At 41.3% G+C, this 18,634-nt stretch overlaps 1 long non-coding RNA gene across 1 annotated transcript; it reads right to left on the bottom strand.

Moving 5' to 3' along the window:
• Positions 1 to 13,396: 13,396 nt before the first annotated feature.
• LOC135323136 (uncharacterized) lies at positions 13,397 to 16,591 on the bottom strand. Its single transcript, XR_010384383.1, has 3 exons — positions 16,531 to 16,591; positions 16,202 to 16,318; positions 13,397 to 13,964 (listed from the first exon to the last, which is right to left on the bottom strand). It is a non-coding gene; the product is annotated as an uncharacterized LOC135323136 (long non-coding RNA).
• Positions 16,592 to 18,634: the final 2,043 nt, after the last annotated feature.

Here is an 18,634-nt window from a genome sequence, read left to right as displayed (position 1 = left end):
GATGTGAAAGTATCACGACAAAGGTTGGCACATTAATAGTTTAATAGATGTTCAAAAGTATATTTCCTTCCTCTTAGATTTCCAGTTCTTCTATTTTGCGTAAATGCTGAGAACAAAAATAGAAAGATATTTAAAAAGTCAAATATTACATGATATTAATTGTTCTCTGGGATGTAATTGGAGCTAAATGTATCTATTTTTACTGCTTCACTTACTGTTCCCTTAGTCTCTAGCAAACTTGCCCCTCTATATTAGAAGTCCTTTTCTATCCTTCAGCAAACCAGTCCCAATCCTCTGTTTTTCTTGAAGGTTAGCAACAGTTCAGGCAAAAATCAATCCCTTTTTTTTACTTTGATCCCAGAGCACTTTGTATCTTTGCTCTAGATTTATCACACACTGGCTTTTACCTTAATTGCCTAACTGTGCATTCATTTTCCATTTTGATTACTCTTTGTATATGAATGAGTACCGAATTTCAGGGATAAACGACAGCAGAAGCAAAACTGGCTCTTGTCTTCAGATGCTTATTTTTTGAATAGTTTGTGATGAGAATATGGAAAAAGAAGCCAGGGAGTGAAGAGAACTTGGTCCTAATACCAATTCTGTCACCAGTCGATATATGTTTTGAGACAAGTCCCCAGAGTTCCTGGGCCTTTGTATTCCCACCTGTACAATGAAGAGTTCATCCTAAACTCTTCTCTAAAATAACTTATGGTTCAGTAAGTCAGTAATCCTAATTGAGTAGACAGGGCATGCACACATGAACAGACATAAGAATGCTTACAAAGTAATTTACCAGCAAGTACGCCCAAATGCAGGCTGTGTATATTAAGCATTTAGGTGGGTCAACTGAGAGAGTGACCCCACTTGCGTAGACCTACTCAAGAGAGATATTGACATCCTTAAGTGGTGAGTCCTATGCCAACGAATTGTTTACAATAAAACATTTAAAAAGAAATGTTTGTCACATGAGGCTGAACTGCATGTATTGAAGTCTCTACAATAGATAAACAGATCAAGCAAAATTCTACTCGGTGTCTGCTAGCTAGTGCCAGGTACTTCCATATTCATTATTTCACTTAATTCCAGAGAAGTTTAGTAACTTGCTAAGGGTCACCTTGGTAGCCGGTGAAAGAATGGAGAGTCAAACGTAAATCTAAGTTCAGTGTTCCTGCCATTGTATTGCTTGCTTTTACCTTGACTGCAGGCATTGCGTGCAACAACCAGGTTGGACTGTCGACCTCCAAGAAGCTAGTCAACTGGCTGCTATTTGCCTCCCCTAAACTTTGGCTTGCGTAATGCTTTTCTGTTTTTTAAAGTTAAGTAACATTTCTTGTCATTGCCTTTCCATTGTTTCTTTTTTTTTTTTTTTTTTTCCTGTTGATGACATCCTGGGAGCTGGCAGTTGCTTGCTGCTTCTACTGATTCCTGTGTATCAGTGGGGACAAATAACCTCAATATATCTATCTGGCTTGCTTGAGCCTGTCCTTCGATTCCCACCATACCCAGCCAATTCTTCCAACAGCAATTCCTTTGCTGTGAAGCATTCTTCTCAATTTTGCAGTGGGGGAGAAAACCTTATCATCAAGTCTCTTTGTAATGCTTTTCTCTCATCCATCTTGTTAGTCTTCACCACACAGCCACTCTGCTCTGGCCACTGGAGTATTTCCTTGAGTTGCTCCTAATAGATTAATGCACGGTGCTTTATTAAGATGTATGGATGTGTCACCCTAGTGCCATGCTAAGCACCAGCTGCTCTGGAAGGCAGCTGCAGTTCTTCCCTTGATAGGAGTCCTTCCTTAAGCTCTGTGCGAAAAATTAAATGATCAGGCCATTCCACCAGCGCCTGGAGCAGCTTTCTGCATTTCCCCCTCATGAGACTTCTATGGGAAGTATCCCATACAATGAGATGAAAACAAACTGAGAGAGAAGTCTATCTATCACATGCCAGGCCAAATATCCTGTTTCAGAGAGCTTAGAAACAATAATGTGAAGTTACACTCTTTCTCGGTCAGGGGCAATTGCTGGTTTCAGATTGCACACAGGGAGCTGAAATCACCTTGTGGAGGGCAGCCTTCATGAGCCTGCATTTGCAGCAGGCATTGAGCAAGTTCACCTTGAAAGCGTGATTCTTCTTTCAAGGCTACTCATTAGAGAGTATGCTGCACACCAGAGGGAACATGTCATGCATTCAGGTTGAAATAATCCTTAAAATTAAACTTACGTAATGGGTGCTCCTATTAATAGCTATATTTCGTTCATTATGAGAAAACAGATGCGTAAACAGTGAAGTCCATTTGGTTCAGATACCTATTTTAGAATCCTTAAGATAAGTCTGTAACTTGGGGATTTTTGAAGATGACAGAAGATTGGCTGAGAATGATTAACTCCAAAGTGAGTAATAGAAAATCCTACAGTTGGTTTAATATACATTCTTTTACAGGTGAGGAGTTTTTGAGGTTCAGTAGTTCATAGTTGATTATTTTGTTAAAAAAAATATAAAAACATTCATTAGTAAATTCCGGGAACAATTTTGTTTTTACTGTTAAATCAAGGATAGTTTATGATTTCTTGCATGTGACAATTCTATTTCGAATCCAGGTTGTATAAAATACTTTTCTATTACTAAACTTATGGAAAACAGTATGGAGATTCCTCAAAAAACTAAAAATAGACTTACCATATGATCCAGCAATCCCACTTGGGTATATACCTGGAGGGAACTCTAATTCGAAAAGATACATGCCCCCCAATGTTCACAGCTGCACTATTTATAATAGTCATGGAGGCAACCTAAATGTCCAGTGACAGATGACTGGATAAAGAAGTTGTTGTATATTTGTACAATGGAATACTACTCAGCCATTAAAAAAGAATAAAATAATGCCATTTGCAGCAACATGGATGGACCTGGAGATCATCATTTTAAGTGAAGTGAGCCAGAAAGAGAAAGAAAAATACCATATGATATCACTCATATGCTGGAATCCAAAAAAAAAAAAAAAAGACACTATGAATTCATCTACAAAACAGAAATAGACTTGCAAACATAGTAAACAATCTTATGGTTACCTGGGAAAGACGATAGGAAGGGATAAATTTGGGTGTTTGAGATTTGCAAATGTTAGCTACTATGTATCAAAATAGATTTAAAAAAACCAAGTTTCTTCTGTATAACACAGGGAACTATATTCAATATCTTGTAATAACCTTTAATGAAAAAGAATATGAAAATGAATGTATGTATGTATATGCATGACTGGGATGTTGTGCTGAACACCAGAAACTGGCAGATTGTAAATGTACTTCAATAAAAAAAGTAAATGAAATAAGTATTTCATATATATTCTTTTATTAAAGTCGGGTTGATTGAGGTATAACATATAAAGCAAAATTGATCCAGTTTTGGCATACAGTTCTATGAATTTTGACAGATCTATACAGTTATATAACCACCATCTGTGTCAAGATATATAGTATTTCCATCACTCTTGCGCCAAAACTTCCTTCTTGTCTCTTTGTAGTCAGTATTCCCCCCACTATGCTTTGGTAACTCAACAAATCACAAGATATTGAACATTTTTTCAAGCACTTATAGGCCATCTGTATATCTTCTTCGATAAAGTGTCTATTCAGATCTTTTCTGTTTTTAATTGTGTTGTTTGTTTTTCATTGTTGAGTTGTAAGAGTTCTTTATATATTCTGGATGTCCGTCCATTATCTGGTATGTGTTTTGGAAATATTTTCTCTCAGTTTGTGACTTTGCTTTTCATTTTCTTAGCCATGCTCTTCAAAGAGAAGTTTTAACTTGGATGAAATCAGATTTTCAGTTTATCAGGTTCTTCCTTGACAGCATGCTTTTTGTGCCTATCTAAGAAATCTTTACCAAACCTTATTTGCTAAGGAGAACAGTCCTTTACAAAACCTGGAGATACGTTTTCCATCTCTTCAAAAGTTTTCCTAAAATTTACATCTGTGCAAATGTCTTAAAAATGAGTCTCTCTTTTACACAAAATAAATCTTTCTAACTGAATTGTTGTAGTTCACAGAGCTCTTTTTCCTCATGAGAATTTATCTATGTTGGTACAGCCACCTTTAGACATTTTTATTACTGTGCATATGAGTCATCATTAGGTACTAGGGTATCTTAAGAGTTCTTTGGTCTGTTGCATTAAGTTACTTGATGTTCTTTGACTTATGCTGCTTTTTTTTTTTATTACTCAGCTGTAAATACATTAGCCTGTGGTTTAATGACATATTGAAAAGCACAGCCATTTTCTTTTTTTACTTTGTACAAAGGCAGAATCAACTCCACCACAGAGAATGCTGTGTGTTGTTCCTGAAGCACTGACTTAGTTAAGTAAAAGGGTGAAATTTCGTTGTCTGTAACCATTATTATTGTGTCATTGAATGTATTCTTGCTTTTCTGCTTCAGTTTTGGAAGGAGTCTTTTCCTACAGCTTCATTTTCAACATGGTATGTTTATTTCACATAGAGCTCTTCACCAAAACAAATCACAAATGTTGAATTAGAAACTTATTCATTGGCCATAACATGTTGTCCTCATCTCATACCTTAATGTTATTGTTGATAATGCCAGTTAAGAATATTCACAGTTCTTGGACAAAACAAAACAAAACAAACAAAAAATTCCATTCATTTTGATTTCTTCAGTTTGTGTCCATTTCGCATGCTAGATAGACTTGAGGGCAAGGACTATGCTTTATTCACCGTCACATCCCCAGTACCCAGCATAGGACCTTCACATAAGCACAAGGGTATTAAATTAATGTCTAGATTAGTGCACACTAACAAAATATTAATTTTTTGTATTCATTTGTCTGAAAACAGAATGCAGGGGTTCTTGGAGATCAAAAGCTGGCTTTCGGAGTCAGTTAGACTTGAGTTTAAGTTCCGGCTCTGTTACATCCTGACTGTGCCACCTTGGAAGGATTCTTTACCTGTGTACATCAATTTTCTCTTTTATAAAATAGAGATAATAACCCTCAGCTTCAGGCATTTTAAGAGTTAAATGAAATAAGTAGTATAAAGTGTATAGCAAAGGCTATTCAGTACATGGCAGTTGCTAATAACGGTAGCATCAAAATGTGTTTGTATGTCTTTGTTCAGACCATCACGATATTCTGTCTTATAGTAATTTAAGATATTGAGTTTTACAGGCCACCAGCAACTTATGAAAAAAAATTTTTTAGGGTAAATTTGGCTTTTTGTAGCCTCTGAACCATCCAGAATTTCCCCCACTTGTCTGGAATTCCACCCTCAGTATCTTAGACCCTAACGCATTAGCCCATCACTTCCAGCTTGAGTGACTGCAGTGTTCTCTCTCCTAACTGGTCTTACTCAGCTTGGATTTTCTTAATGGTATGTTGCAGCTGGAGTCTCATGTCAAATCTAAGGATTATGACTTACTAACTGACAAGCTCACATAGTGGGTGCCTATCTTTTCTTTATTCTACTCACAAATATAGGGGTCTCATTTCTGAGATTCAAATTCAGAGAGGGTGACCTCACTACCAAATACTGAAAAGCAGTCCAGAAACATCTAAAATGTTTGTAAAAATATTCTTATAATTTAAAAATATTCAAGTTATTATCTGCCTACATCCACATGTATGTAGGATTCTCTAGCTGAATGCGTGTGATACCTTTTATTCATTCACTCACTCATCTGTTTTTCCATTTAAACATTTCTTAGGTCCCTACTACATGCTAGGTACTGAACACAGTCTTGGGAATTTTTAGGGGTATACAAAATTTCTTTTTTCAAGTGTCTTAAATCATAAAATTTGGGATAAAATTCACCCAGAAAAGCTGTATTTCTGAAAAATAAGAACATATCCAATAACATTTTTGCATGTAAATAACTGAAAGGTGTATGTTTCAAAAGTTTACAAAATTAATCCCCAGAGAGGGATGGATTTAAACTAGTTTCACAAGCACAGAGTAGTTAAATTCAGCCAGCCTTCCAGAATACCCCCAACCCCTTCCAATTTCATATCCTCTAACCCCCCACGGATATCAAGACATTGTGTCTGTGCCATCCATTTTCAGATTTCTTGTGAACTGAAGAATTCAAGCATGGCAGAGACAGTCTTCCCTAGAACAGCCTGTTACTTGTAATTTCTCCGGTGTGTGTTCATGCCGATTCTTAGCTTGGCTCAATAGAACTAAATACATATCTTGTTGCATCTGATAATTTAACACAAGAAAACCATGATTCCTGGAATCATCTGGGTTTCATTTTACACGAATCTTTGTTGTTGCCGTCAGATATCCTCTACACAGAACGGCCAGGTTGTTTTGGCCTCCAGTGATTAAAGTTTGCCCCTTATTTCCCCTCCTTTTTGCGCTGCCTCTCCCGCCCCTTTGAAAACTCCCCTGCACACTTAGAAAACACACACACCTGGGTCTTCAGTTCTCCAATTTTCCTGAAGTCTTAGGCTAATGTTTCCATTAGTTTGGCTTTGCTTCCCTGAAGCAGGATAATTGATCTGTCTATATCCAGATCCACACATTATGTATCAGTAGACAAGAAATCATGCACAAATGGCAGGACTTGGCAGGAGGCATCAACACACATTAGCTCTGGCTGATCAAATAATAACCACAAGCTGGCTCTGCTCTCTGCTCAATGAGTCTCAAGAGGGAAATCACAGGAATCTTTTCTGTTTTTCAGAATGGCTTTCCCTCTCTTGTATGCTTAATAAAAACATTTATTCCCTGGGCATCCTGGGGTAAAATTTAGTCCTAATCAGTAACAGTCATCATAGCATTAAACATTAAAGGGGAGAAATGCGAGGGGGCTGTCAGAGTTCAGGGACTAATGGAGGAAGAACTGAGCTGGTATTAAAGCACAATTAAGTACTTCCTGAGAAAAATGTGGAATTCAGGGAAAACCAGAAGGAGCTAGGTAGCTGACAGGCTGGTCCTGAGAAGGAAAGTATTGGTGCACCCACTGAATCAACACACAGACCCCGAGAAGGAGGTGTCGCCAGTGTTTTCTGGAAGACAGAAAGTGCTTTCTCAGTGATGGCCGGGAGGGCAGCAGCGTACATTTCCACTCAAGCCTGAATATCTGGAAAGGGCCCTTGCTTTTTTTTAAATCTGCCACTTAACAGATAGAATCTGTATGGGTATTTGACAAAGCTGATTTACAGCCGTTTTTTTTTTTGGAACCAAAGAAAAAGGGATGAGGGTTTTTGAACTCACCATCATTGCATTGCAGGAAAATGGGGTAGAGGGGATGGTTGTCCCAGATCTTGGGCAAGTCCCTGAGATGCACCCCGCCAAGTGAGGGTACTTGGCTTTGCACAGGAAAGAATTCAAGAGTGGGCCATAGTAAAGTAAAAGTAGATTTATTCAGGGAGATACACACTCCACAGACAGAGTGTGGGCTGCCTCAGAGGGCAAGAGGCCATGGGAGGTGGGGCTGTCTAGGAAAGTGAAAGGAGCTCCAGGGTGTGGGATTAGTTTGTTTTTATGGGCTGGGTAATTTAATATGCTAACAAGTGGGAAGATTATTCCAACTGTTTTGGGGAAGGGGCAGAGATTTTCAGAAATTGAGCCTGTGCCCACTTTTCGACCTTTGACAGTCAGAACTGTCATGGCACCTGTGGGGGTGCCCTTTAGCATGCTAATGTAGCACAATGAGCATACAATGGGGCTCAAGGTCTACTGGAAGTCGAACCTTCTGCCATCGTGGGCCGAGTCGGTTCTAACCAGTATCTGTCCTATCCTCAATGGCTGTGTCATTCTTTCAATGGCTGTGCCTTGCCCCCTGCCCTCTTGGCCTAATTAGAATGTCTCCTTAGAACTGGAAGTTTTGCTTAGCCCATAGCTTTACTGCTCTTTCCAGGACACTGTGACCTCCTGCTTTGGTGTTAACCCCACCCCAATGGTGGGATGGGAGGGATGGAGCTAAGAGGCAGCAAGTAAAAGGAAATCAGAGGAGTCAGGGGCTGATCACTGTGTAAAGTTTCCATTGAGGGTTGGATGAGTGGATATATCTTATAGAAACTGCCAGGTACCCTGAGACTAAAAGACTTTGCAGGATGGAGATGAACATTTAGAGAAGGGACTATAGAAAGGTCTGTGGACCAATAAAGAGAGACAGAAACTTATACTGAAAACCAGGGAATAGGGATGAAGTTAAAGGGAGCATGAAAGAAGCATGTGAAAGTAAATGCATTGGCAATCCAGAGCAGATCGTCAGCTCCCACCTTTTACCTTCCTGCCCTTGCATGGAATATTCAAAGTTCAACTGGCAATGCGTTCCTTCTACTCTTGACTTTGGCTTCAACGACCCCTCTTATGTCTTTAATTCCCCTGTCTCTGACCTTGTGGGGGTCTGGGCTATTTGGTAGTAAGTACTTAGGCTTAGGCACCATACGTACAGAGTTCAAATCCCACCTCTACCACTTAACAACCTCTGTTACCTCAGTCAAGTTCATCCACCCCTTGGGGCTGCAACCCCTTTGTCTACAAAATAGAAAAAAACAATTCCTATCATGCAGAAGTGTTATGAGGACTAAAGGTATGTGGTATATAAAACCCCTATTTCAAGGTCTGATATGGTGAATAATTTGCTACAGTAATTCATCTGGCTTCTTACCAAGAATATGACAGCTCCTGACGTGGGTTTGTATCCTGTAGGAGACCATTAATTTTTTTGGCTTCTTTTTAGGAAGGGTCATCCCTGGCAGGTTCCCAGTGCAGCATCCTGGCACTCTCCAAGCCTGGAATCATTTGGCATTTAAGAGGTTCCACCATGGAGTGCCCTTTAGTTGTCTTAGTCACCCCAACTTTTGGTTTGCCCCTGTCCTATTGTGATTTATAAAAAATTCATATTTGTTCTTCATCCCTGTTTTTGGCACAGAGCTCCTAAAAGCCTTGGCATTTCCTAAGTGATGAGCACTTTAAAGATGTCTTCTGTTATGTTAATGATCAGGTGACTTTTGGATCCCACCTAAGCATGGTATGTCAAGAACTTTCAATTCAGTTGCCAGAGGGTTGGAATTTTCAATCCCCCTCACTTCAGCCTGGCTGAAGGTTGAAGCAATTGCCAATGGCCAGTAATTTAATCAATTGCGCCTTATAATGGAACCTCCATAAAATCCCAAAAAGACTGAGTTAAGAAAGCTTCCAGGTTGGTAAACACATGGAGATACAGGGAAAGTGATGGGCCTGGAGAGGGCATGGAAGCTCTGTGCCCTTTCCCTGTAACTTGCCTGTGATCTAGTAAGTAAAGTGATGAGTATATCCAGTGATCTAGTAAGTAAAATGTTTGTGTGAGTCTCGTGAGCCGCTCTGGCAAATTAATCAAACTCAGGGAGAAGGGTGTTGGGACCTCTGATCTATAGGTGGTTGATCAGAAGCACAGGTGATAACCTGGCTGTGTGACTCACATCTCTAGTTGGCAGGGGAAGCAATCTTGGAGAAATGAGCCCTTAACCTGTGTGATCTGACACTCAATCCAGGTAGGTGGTCCCAGAGTTGAGTTGAATTGTGTAGGACATTCACTTGGCGTCAGAGTATTGCTTGCTCATGTGAGGAAACCCCTTCTCCAACTCCACAGTGTAATTGGCTGCAGAATGCTTAGTCCCTTAGCCTTTTGTTAATATTATTAAAAGGTCTAAACTCCCTTCAGGATACCACTTAAGCAGATTCCTAGTTTTTCCTCTCTACTGTTCAATGATTCCTCTGCAGTTCAGGGATATTTTATGGCTTAGACATTAAGCCTTTTAGGCCTGCATATCCCTGGGTTCCAAATCTATGGATTCAACCAACCATGGATAAAAAAAAATTTGAAAAAAATTCCAGAAAGTTCCAAAGAGCAAAACTTTAATTTGCTGTATGCTGGCAACTATTCATGTAGCATTTACATTTATTAGGTATTATACATAATCTAGAGGTAATTTAAAGTATCCAGAAGGGTGTGCATAGGTTTTGCAAAAAATCCTACCCAATTTTATATAAGAGACTTGAGCATTTGCAGATTTTGGTATCCCTGAGGGGTCCTGGAACCAATCCTCTATGGATATCAAGGGATGACTGTATTTACATTGTGCTGGATGACCAAGAGTTAACTTTCAAGAGGTAGTGAAAACATTCTACTTTACCTATTTTTAATCCTCAGCTGTTAAGCCCCAACATAGTTATTCTGGCCATTAAGCATTTGGCTGAGTTTCAGCATCAACTAAGATATAGGATAATGGACTTTGAATTCAGTATAAACAGCATATTTAAACAGTCAGGCACCATTTAATATTCCCAGGCACAGATCATAGGAAATGATGTTTGTCCTATTTTTTTTTTCCTTTAGTAGGCTCCCTACATGACAGAGACCAGGATCTGCAAACACAAACACGAAGGAACTTACTTTAAACACAAATAGTTGGTTGCAGCAACTCTGATGTAGGAGGAATACCTGACTTTTACCAGCACACAGCTTGCTTTGCCTGAGGAGATTTGATTTTTCAAACTGATCATCTTCTTGGGTAAACCTCCATTTTTGAAAGCTTTGGTTTTTTTTTTTTTTTTTTTTTTTTTTACTCATGGGGCTGTCAACTCTTTTTCAACTCCTGTCTTGCTACTCCTGCCCTTGTTTTTCTTTCACTACAAATGGAAACTATCCGACTTTAAGGACTTCATTTCTAGTGTCATTCCAGCTCATCCTGGTGGAGGCCAGACATGCCCGAAGGATGATGACCACAGGCCAAGCCAAAGCTTGAGTCCCTTTTGACCAGGGACCCCACTGACGGGCTGCTTGATATCTTGGCTATGGTAGACAGATCAGTGGCAACATTGCCACATGGCCCTCACCATTGTGGCTCTAATTTTTCCATTTTGTAAAATGGAAGAAGCTACACTTGTTTCAATATCATCATCCCTTTGAAATGAGGTGTGTAAAGGTGTGAGAATTAAGATGGGATCAGAAATATCAAAGATTTGGTAATGTAATAATGTAAGGACAGCCATTGAAGGTAAATGCATTTTTAATTGTATCTTTCAAGAATTCCTTTTTATTTACAAACCTAGGCAGTGTCGCCATGATTCTAGGAATAGTCAGCATATTGAAGGGATGTAAGCTAGTGAGAAAGGTCTTTTAGTAAAGTAGTTTTGAGGGCCTGCAGTGCAGCACCAGAAATGGCCAATGATTTCTTTAGGTTGGGTCTATGTGTGAACACCCATGACTATCAGGTGACAGACAGTGATTTGTCTGAAGATAGCTAATGGTACCAGATTCTTAGGATTTCCTTCTACTCTGTAACTCTTTGATTCTACATTTATTTAACTTGAGATGTGAGTTATAGGCATTTGGGTTTAAACACTTTCCTCTTAACACAACAGACAAAATCCCCTATGAAAAATAGTCGGGCAGGAGGAAATATGGAAGTTGTGTAGATAAAAGTCATTCTTTACAGAATGAATGGGATGAAAAAGCAAACCAGTCTAGCATTAATGGTCTATGCCAGGCACTTTCCATTCAGTATCTTGTTTGCTACTTAAGCAAACTCAGAAATATTTAGGGATTTTATCAATGAGGAGACAGAAGGTCAGAGAGCTTAACTGATTTTGCTTAAGATCCCTTTGTGAGGAATTGGCAGAGGTAAGATTTGAACCTCGTCTGTCTTACTGGACACGTGTTCCCTCTGCTGAAATCCTCTGTATGCCACAGATGTTGTAACAGAGGGGGAAATAAACTGAAATGATGGCAGGACCCAGAGTCATGAATGCCAACGTGGGCATCTGGGAAAACTTCCTGAAAGAGAGAGAATTGTAGTAAAGGCTTGAAGGACAGGTAGGACTTTGAGAGAAAGAGATGAGGGCAAGGAAGGGGTAGTGGAGGGGGAAGTTGTAGGCTTCAAAATGAGTGAATAAATAAAGTGAAGGAAAATGGGCTGTTCAGAAAATTCAGTGTGACTCAAATATAGGATGCGGGGGATCAAAAAGAGTGTGCAAGGAATGATAAGGCTAAAAACGTGGCTGGAGGCGCTAAAAACCCAAGCCAGTGTGTGATTACCTTCCAAGTGGCTTACACTGTAAGTGATGTGAGTTCAGAGGAAGGAAAAGCAATGTGAGCATTTGCTCCTTGAGTCATTTTTGTAATGGAAACTGTGCTGACAGTGCCTCTCCCTGGCTCTGTCTCCCTGAGTGATCTTTGAAAACACAGATCCTGGATCTGTGTGCAGCAGAGAGCTTAGCAAGTCAGCTAGTGGATCAAGGAAAATTCAGTCATTCCTCAAACCCAGGGTTATCTGCTCCCTCACCAGTGGAGCTGCCAGAGACCCTGGAGGAGTCTGAAGAGGCGTACCTGTTCATGGGCTTATCAAGCAAAGCAGCTCAGAGGCTGTTTGTGAGAGAGACAAGATAGCAGACCACCAAAGAGAAAGAGGGAAATGACAATAAAATTTTTTAAAGTATATGTATGAGTGTATATATACATATGTGTATATATGTGTGCATATATGCATATAAATATATTTCTTTCTTTCTATCTGTGTATCTATGTGTCTATGTATCCATCCATCCATCCATCCATCCATCCATCTATCTATCTGTCTATCTATCTATCTATCTATCTATCTATCTATCTATCTATCTATCATCTATCTATCTATCTATCTATCCATCCATCCATCTATCCATCTATCTATCTACCTACCTATCTGCCTACCCACCTACCATCTCTTCTTCTTGGCCGGCCTTCGCATTAGCTAGGCATCTCTTTTAAGAATTCTTCCTTAAAAGGAAGGGATACCTAGGAAGGAAAGGGATTCTTCACTAAAAGAAAACTGACATTAGGATTCAGGTGGGGAATTTCCTGACTCAACCAGGGCTGTTTTCCAAAAATAGTCTATGTAGTCTCAGATGAATTTGCAGGGTCAGGGTCTGAGCACATAAGCAGATGTCTGTGTCAGGGGTTCCAAGAAAGGCCAAGGAAGCAGGCAGCCAGTTTGGCAGACAGGTCAGGTGGACAGAAGGAGTGAAGGGGTCACAGCACAGAGCATGCAGACTGGTTATTATTTTATTATCTGGTGAGAATTTTATAGGCTCTAATTCAAGCCATCCACGTGCCTGTATGGCAGTGGGATAGAGCAGACAGTCGATGGACTTAGTGGGGGTCAGATGTAGGTTAAAATTAATTCATTTATTTAGCATAGTTTTATTAAGCACTTATTATGGGCTAAGCCCTGTGTCAGAAGCTGAGGATAGACTGGAATACAAGAGGAAAAAAGTACCCCTTGCATGGAGCTTGCATTCCCTTTTGATCTGTAGATTCCTTGCCATCTACGCAACACCATTCACAGAAAACCTCCCAAGAGCAGTTTATTGCACACTGTGGCCTGTGGTCCAAATCAAGGGCTGACAACCATCTTTGCACAGCTTAAGAGCCAAGAATGGGTTTCACACTTGTCAATGGTTGGGGGAAAATCAAAAGAAGAAAAATGTTTTGTGACATGTGAAAGTTACGTGACATTCAATTTTCATTGTCCATAGACGAAGTTTTTTTGGAACACAGCCGTGCACACTTGCTTGTGTATTATCTGGGGCTGCTTTCACCCTCCAGGGGCAAAGCCGAGAAGCTCGTCAGAGACTGTAAAGACCACCAAGTCTGGAATACTTACCATCTGGCCTTTTGCAGACCCCTGGCTAGAGTTTCTGCCTTTCTTCACAACACATTCTCCTCACATTCACTCTCATCATGCTCCTGTCCATCCTTCTACGGTGACTGCTCTTGTCAAGCGAAACCATATTTTCCATGTGGTCAGATCCAGGGACTTCCTGCTACTGGATCTTTGAAGTGATGATACACCGTTGGCATCTCTCTTCTTGCAACATCTTTCCGTGCTGGTTTCCGTGATCTCTGTTCTCATTTCTTCTTACCTGACTGCCCCTGTGCCAGCCTGCATCCTCATGGAGGTCTAGAAAAGCCTGCTGGACTAAGGGAGACATTCTAGCGTTATAAACCCCTCATGCAGCTGTGCCTACATCTGCCCACGGCCACCTGCAGGCTTGTTCCCCACAAACTCTGGCCGCACCTCGTTATCGGCCACACAGAAAGAGATGGCCATGCATTTTAGGGTCTCTGTGTCCTGTGGCTGGTGGCTATGCCCAGATCTCCGTTCCCTGATTCACTCAGGGCTACACTGGTCTAGAGGAGAGACATAGAGCAGAAAGGCAGGTAATTTCCCTCCTACAATACAAGTTTCTATAATGCGAATTAGCCAGTGTGACCGGTAAGTGAGGGAATGACATCACATGGCGTGGACAGTATGTTGGTTCAGAGGTGATGTTTTTCCCAGGCAAAATGAACCAGGATAGTAGAAGACTGATAACCTTTAGTAAGAAATAAAAAGGCATTCAGGTGTCTGAGGCACAGACAGAAGCCTTTTCAGCCCCACGAGAAGAATGAGCCCCGAGCATTTGCACCGGAGCGTTCCTCCCTGGAGCTGCTTCCTTCTGTCTAGTTCCGTCTATGTTGTCTTAGCCCTACAAGTAGCGTTTCCATTTTTGAGGTGGAGGGTATCTTAGTTCCCGGCTGAACTGCCTGTCTGGGCTCTCCTCATCTCCTGTGGTTCCAATGACTGTCATTGCTATCAGGTTACAGTTCCCGAAGTCTCCAATCATTTGCCCTAAAACCACAGGCAAATGACATGTTGATTTCTTAATCTACTTCTTGAAATGGTTATGGAGTGCTGGAACCTCTGAACCTGATCACCTAGGGTTGATGAAGATGAGCGCTCTTACTGCGGAACTGAGAAGAAGACCCCAGATCCCCCTGTCCCACCGCCACCCTCTGGAGCCCCGGGGAGGAGCTGACTCCTAACACCGGGCAGCCTTTGTATTTTTCCAGGTGAGCAGCCTCCCCTGCTTGCTTGTGGGTTGTCCCTGACTGTGTTTGCAAGCCAGAGCCCCAAGGATTACCAGGGGCTTTGTCCTTTATTCAGTTATCTTCTTTGGGAGTAACCAAGTCATTTTGAGTTTTATTGTTTTCCTGTTTGGTGTAGTTATTTCATTTAGGAGGATTTCCTGGAGTTAATGCCTCCTTCATCTCCTCCTGTCATTCCTAGGAGTGGGTCTCCTTTCTCCTTGTACGACACCCGTGACAGACAGCTGCTGTCCCAGCACCACCAAATACAGAGAAAGGGTTACAGCCTCTCGGAAACTGGCATGGGATGACTTTCTTTATTTCCTATTCTATTATGCAGGGAATTGAAAGTTCTCTGTGGAATCACGTTACTCTGATAACTTGTCCAGTGGATTTCGGTTACTCATGGCACATGTGGTCATGAAGTGGTTCATTGCAGGGAGGGCTAATTATCCCAGGCTTCAGGGAGAGAGGGAAGAAGTTAGCAGCAGCATCTCAAAGCCCAGAGGCTTATTTCAAGACATGATTTCTAGTTAGCAGCTTAACGCTAAGGTTTATTCTAGAAGACTCCTTAAAGGATTGTGTAAAAATTTTAACACGTTTAAAAGTATATGTTGAGTTTCCCCCAAAGAGCAATTTCATTAATTGCTGTTGTTACAACAAGCTAGAATCGTAATATTTTTCTTAGATTACGGAGCATGCTTCAACCAAAGTATCGTCCGTATATACTCTCATATTAAGGAATAATTTTTAAAGATAATAAACCAGAAATATCTCTGAGGATGCTGCCGACATCATTCTCTTCAGATATCCTGGGGTTTCTAAATGAGCTCTGTTCATGACATTGTTATCATTCATGTAACCGAGCAGGACCCTGTGGGGCCTTTCGGGCACAGACTCCGCCCTCATACCCTCTGCTGTAGCCCCTCTCTGAAGTACCCAGATCGCAGTATCTCATGTGTATTTCTTGAGTTTCTCAGATGCTCAAGACCACCACCAGATGGAAGGAATTAAGTCCCTGATGATCATGAGTCCTCAGACTTCCTGGTACCTCAGGATTGATAATGTTGACCGCCCTGTTACCTCAACGTCAACCAGTCAGAGAATTGTGCTCAGCTGATCATACATCCTGGGAGGCCCTCCCTCCCCTTGCCTTTAAATATGCTTTGTTGAAACCCCTTGGGGAGTTTGGGGTTTTGTAGAGCACAAGCCACCCATTCTCCTGGCTGGGCCCTGCAATAAACCCTTCCCTGTTCCAAACTCTGACGTTTCAATTTGTTCAGTCTCACTGTGCACACATGAGCTTACCTCTGGCAACATTCACAGCTTCCCAAAGCTTTCACTTGTTCTTTTTTGAAATCGTCAAATATTCATTCTTTGTCATTTCTCATACTGGATGGACACTATTATTCCAGCAGGGGCTACCTGGAATGAGAAAATGTTCATCAGACTGATATGATACTAAGATGACAAGGATTTGCCTCAAACAGGAAGAAACGCAGACACCATGCTATGTCATTATCAGCAGTGTTCTCAAGCTGGGAGTATGTAGTTTGTGGGTTCTGTCCTTTCTTTCCTTCTGATAACTTTCTCAGCACTTTTGAGGACCCCCAAATCCATCCCTGGCTCCCCATTACCTCTAGAACAGCTAAAACGTATCACTCTGGCATCAGGTTACCAGGCATTCCATGCCCTGCCTCCCCCACTTCCCCTTGTCCGGCCCCCACTGCTGCCTCAGGGGCATTTTTATGCACAAGCCACCCAGAATGCTTGTGACTCAGTAAACAAGTCGTGCTATTTTTATGTCTGTGCTTTTGGACATGCCTCTTGCTTTTTCCTGGAATGCCCTTGAACTCCTTGCCTGTCTGGAGAATTCCTTCTCAATGCTCAAGTTTTGGTTCAGTTGTTGCCTTCTCAGCCCTCCCCCTCTATTCCTTGCCTCCTGCCATCAAGCTATTATTTTCCTCTTGGCATCACCCCAAGACCTTTTAAACATGGCATAGTAATTTGCAAGTGCTTATATACTTGTTTTCCTTCTTTACTGGACTGTATGTTTCTTGAAGGCAGGGGTTGTATTGAATTAATTTTGGTTTTCTTAGTGCCTAGGATAATAGCGTGCAGTAGTTACTCTGACGTAGAAGATAATGCTGATTAAGGAATTAAAATAATTTTATCAAATGACAAGAATAAGTAAATTTTATTTATTGAAATTTCCTATTTTCTGCACTGTGCTAATAATATTGGGGCTATGAAAGAGACAATTATTTCTTTACTCTTGGGGACTTTATTGTTTAACCTGAAAGACAAGTCTGGCAGACCTGAAACAATTAGACATTGTTAGCCAAAGGGTGTGCTGCGGAATGCTAATTGTGGGAGAGCCACATCAGAAAGGGTTCTGTGGTCAATTAAATTTGAAATATCCCATATTATATCCTCCTTCAGAGATTTCAATGTACTTATGCACCCTCAATGCTCTGAGAGATCTTGTGATAAAGAAGCCTGTGTACGTTTCAGAGCTCATGTGACCAGGAGACGTTTGTGTGTGGATAACACTGATTGACATCCTGAGCTTCCCAGGAATACACTGATTTAAAGAATAGAAGTAAGAGTTAAACTACATTAAACTACAATTATGTGCAAAGTAGTGCAAAGAAAGAGGAGTCATTGTGGGTCTGAAGAGGTAGGGAAAGATCCTAGTATGAGTCTAGTTTGGAGAATTAAGGAATATTTTAGGATGTGGATTCTTTATGTTGCCTTTATTTTTTGTTTCACATAGTGAAAATAGTTGCCGTTGATGCAGGAAAAATGGATGTGGGGCGTGAGGAGGGCTGTGTCCCAGGTCTCCGTTGAGTCACTGGGACGTGCCCCACCAAGTGTGGGTCCTTGGCTTCATGCAGGAAAGAATTCAAGAGCGGGCCACAGTTGAGTAAAGGTAGATTTATTCAGAGAGATACATACTGCATAGAGTGCAGGCTGTTTCAGAAGGCGAGAGAAAGGCCACATGTGGGAGTTGGGTGCTCCGATTAGAGTAAAAGTAGGTACACACTCCACAGAGTGCAGGCCATCTTCAAAGAGGAGGGAGCAAAAAGGCAGTGAAGGGCAGTGTTGCTAGTTTTTATTGGGCTTTGTAGCTTCATATGCTAATAAGTGGGAGGACCAGTCTAACTGCCCTGGGGAAAGGGGCTGGAATTTCCAGGAAGTTGGCCATTTCCCACTTTGACCTTTTGTGGCTAGTCTTGAGACTGTCGTGGCTTGTCTTGAGACTGTCGTGGCTTCTGTGGGCATGTTATTCGGCATGTTAATGTATTACAATGGGCATATAATGAAGCTCAAGGTCTATTAGAAGTCAAATCTCCCACCATCTTGAGCCTCAGGGCCTACTGGGGGTTGAATCCTTCACCATCCCGGTGTTAATTGCCGTGTTACTCCTTGAATGGCTGTGCCCTGCCCCTTCCTTCCTGTCTCACTGTCACCGTCACCGTCACTTGGGCAAGGTTAGATGGCTTCTCCGCTGCCAATGGTGGAGACCGACCACACAGCATGCCACGTGTTCTGTCTCCATCATTTTGCTGGGACTCTGGGAATTGACCATTATCATCTCTAGTTCACAAATGAGAAAACTTAGGGTAGAAAGTGACTGTAACCTTCCAGTAGTCTCGAAGACAGTTAAGTAGCAGAGCCAGGTCTCAAAATCAGGTCTGATGTGAAACCTGTGCATTTGGCCCTTAGTTGTGTATTGTG

The sequence above is a fragment of the Camelus dromedarius genome, chromosome 16 (assembly GCF_036321535.1).
Source record: "Camelus dromedarius isolate mCamDro1 chromosome 16, mCamDro1.pat, whole genome shotgun sequence".
NCBI lineage: Eukaryota > Metazoa > Chordata > Mammalia > Artiodactyla > Camelidae > Camelus > Camelus dromedarius.
The sequence above is the reverse complement of the archived record's forward strand: the minus strand, read 5'-3'. Positions and strand labels throughout refer to the sequence as shown.